General features: G+C 32.4%; 1 long non-coding RNA gene across 1 annotated transcript; it reads left to right on the plus strand.

Annotated features, from left to right (window-relative positions):
- Positions 1 to 1,764: 1,764 nt before the first annotated feature.
- LOC125385534 lies at positions 1,765 to 8,993 on the plus strand. Its single transcript, XR_007224922.1, has 2 exons — positions 1,765 to 4,359; positions 4,474 to 8,993. It is a non-coding gene; the product is annotated as an uncharacterized LOC125385534 (long non-coding RNA).
- The last annotated feature ends 1,511 nt before the right edge of the window (positions 8,994 to 10,504 follow it).

The raw sequence follows: 10,504 nt of genomic DNA on the forward strand, positions 1-10,504 counted from the left end.
TGCCTAATATTTTTTTCATCACTATTTTATTCATCGTTTCATCCATCTAGATCTTATAATCTTATGAAGATTAGGAAGTATTTTAATTGGTTAATTGTTCAAAGAACTTTTTTTAATCTTAGAAATTTTGTTTATATTTATATTTTGTATAGTGGACTCTCTTTAAAAACTTTTTTTAAAGTATATACTATTTTAATACATTTTCCGTACCGTGTGATAAAATGATATGTAAATTACTTTATATTTTTTAACCATGTTTATGGAATTTTTACGCGTTGCCTCTCCCTTAGTCCTTAACGGGTTAATCAATATAGTTTTAATAGTTTTATTTTTATTTATAATTTTCATTATAGAGTTTAGAGTATGACTTTTATGGCCTTTTTCACCAGTTCCATATTTCTTAGCCTGAAGCATAGCTTCTATAATTTTATAATGTTCGTACTTTACAGTTTCATAGCTTTTATTACTTGGGAAGGTATAAAAAAACTGGTAGTAATAGTAATAAATAATTACCCTAGCATTGCTAAGGGAAAAAAAGTAAAAAAAGCTATAAAAAGCTATTCCAACCGTGTCAAACCAACAAACATACGAGTTTCCGAAGTTAAAATTCTTTTCGCTTATTATTTGATACACTAAAGATGCTTAAAGATTTTCCATATTTTTCCTCTTTATTTTATTTCGAAAATCATTGAATAAATTAATGAGCGGATTTAACTTTCGTAATTTACGAAACGCATTTCTGAGCAAGTTAACGTAAGATGATGCCAACGTTAAGCAATCAAAGTTTCATGCAAATTACCGGTTCGTAGATATCGATATATTGATGAGCATTGGAGGTGCCTGAGGAACTAGAAGGTTAAGGGATTTGATGGTAACAGGATAAGTAGCGATTACGTGTAATTAGGTAGCTTTCAGATAAGGTTTGGGGTTCAAACGGAAATCATAGGGATGGGATAATGTACGCGCTTTCGTCCAACATTATCGTTTCACTAATCGATTTTCGACATAGAAAAAATTTGAAAATACACTTGGTGTGAAATGTACATGTTATAAGTTTGATAAAAAGATAGTTAGAAATTACGTTTCTATACCTCGGTCTTCGGAATATGAATCTTGTTCCTACTTATCGAAAAATAATGATCAGACATTAAGATGTTATACATCTAAGTATTTCATTAACTTTGTTCATTTAAAATATTTTTTATATCGGAGATGATAAAAGAGAATATTACGTATGAAAATTGTAGAGTTAAGAAAAATACATGACATTTGTATAGTGACATATTTTCATCTTTTCACAGAACATATGGGATTAGAAATACATTTCGCGATATTATATCAGAAATATTATATATATATATATATATATAATATAGATGCCATGTACAATTATTTTAAGAAAATACAAGTATTGACTAATGCTGAAGATCACATAAACATTTAACTAAATTCATTACCTTTCGCTCGCTATTCTCTATCATTTTTCAAAAAAAATGTGCCATTGCAAAGAAGTAAATATGCTTACTATCTAATGTAATAAATAATAATAAAATAGTTTCTTCATTTCTATGAAATAACAAGTTACAATCAATTGGTGCATTAAAAATTATATGATTGGGTTTACGAAATGATATATACATATGTATATTTAATCTTCATCGATGTAAACGCTTCGATCATTACTTTGGTTATTCATCTTCAACGAAACAAAGATCATGGCCCTTGTTTTTCTTTTTTTTTTTTTTCAATAAATCCCCTGTCGTGAAGGGGTACAGAAATTGGAAAACGTCAAAGCATAACTGGCTGGCTGTATCGCTTTTCAATCTTTGTTTCGTGGCCTGAATGGCTAGAGGACCAACCTTTATCCCGCGACCTCTTCCACGTTCGATATCCTTTCACGACGCAAAATGAATGACGCTGGAAATAGAGGACTGCCACTTCGAGTGGGATTGATGTACGATTCCGATTAAATGATCCACTGTGAAATTCCGTGCAGAGTCAAGTACGAAGTCATAAAGAAATTAGTTATTAGATTGGAAAAAATAACTCACATATGCTATGTACTTTTCCTTGATCAAATTAGCTCTTTAATTTCTATCGGACATTCTAGTGATTGGTTTTTAGAAGCTTTTTAAGAAGTTTGTAGGTTTTACATAAAATGGCCATTATCGGTCCAATCGTATTTCTCAAATAAAAATATAAAGGAGTTGTTATTGATATACACGATTTTCTGTTTCATTGTTTAAACATTTTCTAAAAACATTAGAAGTCTTTCTGTTTATCGAAATAAAAATAAGATTGTGTAGTATCGTGGACGAAAGGCCTAAGAGATATCGGGCGAACTATAAACAATGTCGCGAGAAAGCCAAAGTGCCGACAGACCTAACAATGTATTGTCGGTCCTTCGATCGAATACTTTCGTGGAAAAGGCCTGCGTGACCCTGGCCACGAGCGGTTGCGGAACACGTGCGTGGTGGGGCTAAGACAAAAGACAAGGGGTTGCTAAGGAACAAAGACGAATTAACAGTTAGTGCGAGTTGAGAAGCTAGACAGTGTAAATCGAGAAGTCAGGGAGATAGTGTTGCTAGCGTTGTCAAGAGTGTGGTCCGCGTGAAAGAGGAAACGTTGGATTCGTGGTGACGAGAGCAAATTAACTATCAAGTTATCTTAATTATAATACGTTATTGTGATTAATTCACGTTAAACAATCCTCGTTTCCTATTTAACCAACATATTTTTAATTCATTTATTGTAAATAAACTAATTGTAGTAAAGATCCTACAATTGAAGAATCAAAAATTAGGATAAAAATTCAAGGATCATAGCAGGCTTTAAGTTTTATAGAAAAGTGGTAATAAAAACGACATTGAATTTCAATATGTTAGTATACACCTTTGTTCATAAGTATATGAAACACCTATTAGTTACGAAACGGAATAACTGGTGACTGACCTAGATTATCATCTTTAAAGTGTTAACCTTTGGATCCGCAATTCTTCTGAAAGTTACTATTTAATAATAATTTAACAAGTATTATTGATTTGCCAGTAAAAAGCACATTGCAAGTTGTACATAAGAAAGATTAGATTAAAAATAAATAAATAAATAAAAATTGGACTAGAATAAGTGAAAAAATCTATAATTATACAGAATACGCTTATATTATAGTTTTAGCCTTTGTTTATTTTCGTCTCGGTCGTTAAATGTTTATTTTATGACAATAAGATCACAAGCTTTAAACATAAAGTATCTGTATGGTTCAGAATTGACTCAACCTCCACCACCCGAGAGTTGAGAAGTATCAAGGAAAAGAAATTTTACGATATTAAAAAGTTATTTCATTTACTACATGAAAGAAACTGTGTAATACTAATGTTTCATTATATAACTAAGATTTTTATTAAGAGCTATAACATATTTTAAAATATATAATTCATTAATCTGATTTAATATTTTTCGCGAAAATCATGAAATTTATTACCACATTTTTAAAAAACTTCATTTCTTTATCTTGGATGCAAAGAGTACATTAAAATTTCTTTGCCCAAAATATGTTACTTCTTATTACTCCAATGTCGTCAGTTGTGACAAGTTTGGGCAGGTTTATGATAGGTTTATATTATGTTTTTGTTTATGTAAAAAGCTGGTTCTGGATTAGATTTCGGTTAGGGTAGATTTGAATTACCTTTAGTTAGGTTTAGTTTACGCTTTTCTTAGGTCTATGTTAAGTTTATTCAGGTTTGAATTAGGCTTGGGTCAATCAGTCCTTACCATTCCAATGCTGTCAATTGACATATAATATTTCTATTCTAGTAATTAGAGAAATGGAAATTAAGTAAACAGTTTTACCCATTGAATATAGCTATAATATAGCGAGTATTTTAGTTCAGATATTCTATATAATTTTGCATATTACATACATTTTCGGCATCATTTTACTTTTAACTTTTCAATGCAACGAGTTAAAGTAAAATGTTGATTTGCGTTTGTTATAATTGCTATACATTGGATTGAGATTATTTGATCTTGATTTCCATTACCAAAACGAATGATTCACTCCGCGTGTTTCCCCGACAAAGCGTCTCTGTAAACCAAATACATAAACTCTGCCACAAAAACTTGCTCGAACCATATTTTAAACATATCTTCCCCACCACCGAACTCGTCTAAAACGTTCCGTTCGACCTACCAGCCGGTCGATCCAGCAAACAGAAACAAAAAGAAACGAAACGGACGACGTATCCGGCAACGATGCGCCGATTGATGGCCATTGTCCTCACGCGACTCGAGGTCCGGGACGATTCTCTTCTCCGCGTGTTCTCTGCACCGGCAATGATGTATGGCGCGACTGCACTTTAGGTAAAGACCGCAACACACCGTATTCCCGACGGTATTCCCGTGAGAAAGCGCATTCGTTCTCGAATGTTGTGCCCCAATTCCCATGAAAGGACACTCTTTTCACTCTGTTCACAGCGACTCAGCCGGTGGAATTTCGTCCCCCGGGAGCTGGCAGACGTTTAGAAGGAAAAAAACAGGCGACAAGGATCAAATAGCAGGCTTGAACAGCGACGGTATGCATTTGTAACGATTTCGGGGTTAAGACGGCTTGTACACGTTACTATCCGTAAACAGAGGGATACCTTGGTCGGGTTTTAGTAATAATACATATATTACCGTTCTCAAATATCTGAACTCCGTGATCGAATAATAAATAAACTCTCTTCTTTCTCTGCGGATGTTTCTTTGCGGCTCACGAAAGTAGTCGAATGCCTACATATGCAAACTTGGATGGCCGAAATAATGTACATTAAAGTAATTTGTTTAGACAAGCAGATATCAATAGGAAGATGGAAGTCTTAAGATTATGTCAGTGAAATTTGAAAAGGATTCAATAACGTAGGTAGAAGTTATGATACATTTATTAGAAACACGCATTGTAAATGACTCACAAAAATATTTGAACGCTACATATATTATTAAATTATTTAATATTAATATTTTGTTGGACCACCTTTAGCAGCAATAATGAATCTCAATCGACGTTCCATACTGTAAACCAATGATTTTGTAAAGCTACACTCAACGGAGTTTCATATTTCTATAATTTTATCTTTCAATACTTGCTTTGAGGTTATCTGAAATTTATTTAACCTTTTTCCGATTTCAGCCCATATATCTTCAATCGGATTTATGTCTGGATTTTGCGGTGGAATAATTAACATGTGTGGTGTGTTATATACGATCCATTCTTTCACAATTCTAGCAGTATGCTTAGAATCATTATCTTGTTGAAGTAGAAATCTTCCAATAATCCTAATTTATGAACTTTATTTATTCTTTAAGGTTATTTTTTAAAATATTTAAATACTTACATTTATCAAGTATTCCATCAATAAATATCAAATTTCCGGTACCACTGACAGCCATACACTCCCACACCATGACTGATCTACGTCCGTGTTTTACTGTTTGATGTAAATGTCGAATTTCCAATTCCGTATTTGGTTTTTTCCACACATAATTTTGACCATCCGAGCCAAAAATGTTAAACTTTGACTCGTCCGAAAAGATGACTTTATCCCAAAAAGAATTATCTTTATTAATATATTTTTGCAAAAGTCAATCATTTTTTTTATTTTTTTTTATTTTTTATTTTTATTTACTGCATTAATATATGGCTTCTTTCGCGGTACTCTGCCATGAAAATCATTGTTTCATAAGATTCGTCGACATAATTCCGGGTGAACTGCTTTATGAAACATATCAGCTACCATACTTGCGAGTTGAGGAGCGAATATAGTAGGATTTTTTTTTTAATTCGCGAATGATAACTTTCTCCTCTCTTCCAGTCAGTTTCTTTGGTCGACTTGATCGAGCTTTGTATGCAAGTGTTCCCTTATTCTTTGACTTTTTTATGATATAATGTATTGTAGACTTACTTCTGTTCACAATTCCGGCAATCTCGTTATATGATTTGCCGTCCTCATATAATAGAATATTATATTTCTCTTTCACACTTTTGTTTCAGACTTTTTGGTATTCATTTTAAATACTATTATGCACACTTTTACTGTTACTGAAACCATATCTTAACATCAAGTGAACGTAGCAATATTTTCATTTAGCAATGATGTTTACATTCGGTGCAAAGGAAGATGAAAAACTATCAACAATGTTACAGCGTTCGAATACTTTTGTGAGACACTACAGAGGTTAAATATGGAAAAAGTATATGGCAATTATATAAAATATATAAATATGCACAAAAAATATGGAAAATATGTCAGCAATATGTATGATATAAGTTTTAGGATCAAATATTACCTAAGATATAACAAAGTTGACATTTTACAAAAAATATCGCGGATATTCAAATCTCCAATTATCTCTAGAGTCCACCCCTTGGACAATCCACTTCAAATTCCCTAAATCCCTGAACGGCCGCGCAACGAAACCTGTTAAATAACTTGAAGTAAATATCACATTGCGTTAATTTTACACGGCAAAGATAGAGCGACGTAACCGAGGTAAGGCACAAAAGAAGTTGATATCGAAATTATTTATCAAGGAAGAACATCGTATCTGCATATTGTTACACTACTTTTTAGTTTAATCTGGTAAGTATTTTCCCACCCAGTATGATGAATATTATTGTAATTCTTTTATTTAGTCTGTTGGATTCAGAATATGTAAAAGGAAACGGAAATCCATCAGGCAAGTGCTACCCGTCAACAAAGAAAATGAAATCTCCTTTAACCCACCCTCACCAATTCTCTACTCTCTTAAAACGTGAGCAACATCAGGCACATGCGGTTATTCTTCGAATTCTTTAAAAATACCGTACAAAGAACAACCAGATCTTATCATTCTCTAAAATGCCCGAACAACGCCGGCCACACGCGGCTAGTAGTATATGAATAGTAAATAAAAAAATAAATTCTAGTAACGAATTCTGAGAGTCTTACAATCCTTAAATAATAATAATAAAAAATAAATAATTTGAGTAATCCTAAAAATTTATAAATTTAAAAAGATACTAATTCTGAAAGTCCGCGAAATCTAAAAATCTGATTAAAAATTCTTGAAATTCTTAAAATTCTATTTGTTGCTAAATCCTTAGATAAGTCTTCTTCAAGTAACGAATGATCGAATTGTTGTGCCGGTCTGGCCCTGTCTGCCTTAAATTTAAATGTAAGTTTATAATACACTCACATACTACTATTGAATAAGCGCTAAATATTAAAGGTTTAAACAGCAATCATGTTTTTCGATGTTCGCGTTGGCAATAAAATTGATATGTCCAAAGTAAACTAAATTAAATAAAATTAATTAAATTAAAACCTATTTAATAAACTAAATTAAATAAACTATTAAGCCTCCGAAAAGTATAAATCTAAAAATGTTTTATTATTATATATTCATTTCTAAAGTCAACAATACCAATGTATATTATTAAGATAAGTTACAATTATAAACCTAATTTACTTCCTTATGCAAAAAGTATTAGAAACTGTTGTAAAAATATGAAACTGCCCCAAAGGTACATATAATAAAAACTTATGTGAACATGTTTAGATACTTAATATTCGACTTCAATATCTAAAAATTCTTAAAAACGTTAAAGATGGATCTTTTATCTTGTTTCCGTCATTCGTGTAGTTAAAACAAAATATAATTCTTTGTCTGCTTCCGTCGGAAGAAACTCGAGGGTCAAAACGAAAGGAAGAAGTGGAAAAAAACTTCAAAGGCTGCATCTCGATACCACTCAACGAGAAATGTATCCAGAGTAAACTGGCGGCTTGGAAACGGGTAGATGTGGATCGTGTTGTCTTTGTACTGGAACGATGGAGCGATTGATCAGGAAATATTTGCATGAGAAACGCGTACATGGAACAGTTGCGCGATCCTCTTCGATGGAAGGAAGAATATCGAAGACGTCGATCGACGACCCACTTCAGCGTGAGTGGATTGCTAGTCATTTGCAACGAAGATAATAATATAGCGCGTTATTTATACGGATTTGACAAAATGCAGATATTGGTAATAGCGAAAGAGCAATAACAATCGAATTTTTTACAATTTGAAGAAACTGATATGTCATTTCAAACATTTGGTTTCAATTCGTGAAATTAGTGATTCGTATTATGTGATAGTTATAAATATTGAATTGTTCGGAAAATTCACGGTGAAATTGAAAAAACTTTTCAACTGGTATTAACGACGACTGAAATACAAAATTTTTATCAAATAGATCAAAATAACATTAGAAAGATACTGTCCTATCTGGACAATGCAGTGCTAATTCAATATCGAAATTTTTAATTATTCCAACTTATTATGTGTAATAAAGTTCTTTCTGGTATCAACAGCGATTTTCATACCCATTAACGCGACTATAGAGCGTAATTCATCAAGAATTCCAATTTCACCATGACAGCTTTCCGGAATCCATCATGAATCGAAGAAAAAATCCGTCAGAGAAACCAGTTTCTCGTAGATAGTAGGGAATTATCCGAATCCAATTAATTACCACTGACATGGGTTGTGCACCAGTGGACTAATACGTAACGAGCTGAAATTAGGCTTTGTAACACTTTTATTTAAAAACAGGCTGCTAAGTTTCACGTGTATCACGTGATCATCCGTCGTAACGTGGGCGTAAGTTCCGCCAGAGGTGAAACTTTCTGATTTATCAAACTGAAAATCTATTTGGCTCCTCTATTTGTTCACCAACTTTTAATTGCATCGCCCGCTTTATCCATGGCGTCCATGAAAACGTTATAGACAAGCTTGAGCACATTTTATATGGAATAAAACAAAAAATAACATTTTGAAATAATGAATTATTTCAACTGATTTGTTATTTTATTTTATGCATAATATAGAAAAAGTAACTTTTTTTTATGTGAAATACAAACAGAGCATTTCTGAATAATTTCTCATTCCAATCAATTAAATTGTTCAAAGAAAATAATAAATAATCTGATACATAAGAACTTATGATGAGTACCTTTTATTTTATTTTAATGAACCAACTTCTATTTCATCACAATAAATCCTTCAATTTAGAATCCATGAATTTTTATACTGTTTATAACCACATTTACCATCAATATTTGTTCTTGTCTTTAATATTTCCTCAGAAAGACACTCATATTGTGATAAATTTACCATTATGGCAAATGAAAACAATATCTTCACACGAGCAGATGTTGACAATATAACGTTATATTTAAGCATCTCTTCCGAACGTCGAGTAAGACTAGTCAATTCCCTCAACCTACAGAAGAAAGAGTCTCACGCGATCTCCTTTTCATGGTAACATCCTCAGCACCAGACGTTGATTGAAGAACCGTTTCAATTTCTCAGCATTCAGAGAGAGCAGTTTCATCTGCATTTCCAGACTCATCAACATCTCCAAGCTTTCGTGAACACGACTCCAAGCGCTCGTGGAAACAGAATCAGTCCATTAGTCGTGATCATTAATTGCCCGTCTTTTTAACCACATTTCCCGACTCGTCAACGTCTTCAATTATTTATAGAAATAGAATCGTTCCATCAGTCGAAACGATCAGTTGACAACTCTGCGAAATTTTCTACTATAAACAGTATTTCCAGGCAGTCGTGAAATGAAGATCGTCTTAGTCAACGATCAGTTGGTGCGGGTCTTCCAATTGCATGCAGTATCAATACGCGCTCGCGGACGTTGTATCCTTGACCATTCGTAACGTCCAGTCTAGCATCGTGTCGCAGCAGATGTATCGTATCGCACGATCATCCGCAGTAGGCATTCGTAAATCTCGTATCAGTAGACAGAGACAATTCGAAACCTTCTCGTCGCTCGGAGAAGTACAACTTTCGGTATCGTTGATTATTCTTCACGCTTTCAATTACTGTTCTTCCTCGTTGTTCAATCAGTTACCCAAAATCAATTCGATTAATTCGACAAGTTACAGTGTAGTGTCATCGATATGGAACGCAAATGTAAAAAAATCTGTATTTCTGACACAGTTTAAAATATTAATATAAAAGGTTAGGGAAGTATTCAAGAAATTATTTAAATAACAATTTATTTAAATACACAATAAAAAATAAAGTAGAAGTTATTTCATTTGATAGCTATATAATGAAATAATGTAAAGAAAGTTAACGTTATAGTTAAGTTATTATTTATATTTATATCAAATAAACTCCCGCACAATTATTTCAAAAAAACTTATAATATATTATATAAGACATATTATTTGAATAATGTTCAAATAATATTAAAATTCGAATAATATCATAGTTATGGAAACGAAACGATGGTTGATTGTTGTTGTTGTTCAAAGTGTAGAGAATGATTAAATGATATATTTTGTTTAAGGAAAAAGTTGTGCCTTAATGGCTGATTAATTTTATCTCACGATATGAAGTATGTAGATACTAATCTGTTCGCCATCAGTGACTGCCAGGCGATAAACTTTAAGATTATGTAACTATTATCATTGAAGTCGTCAGAATG

The sequence above is a fragment of the Bombus terrestris genome, chromosome 8, assembly GCF_910591885.1.
Source record: "Bombus terrestris chromosome 8, iyBomTerr1.2, whole genome shotgun sequence".
In the NCBI taxonomy this organism is placed as follows: domain Eukaryota; kingdom Metazoa; phylum Arthropoda; class Insecta; order Hymenoptera; family Apidae; genus Bombus; species Bombus terrestris.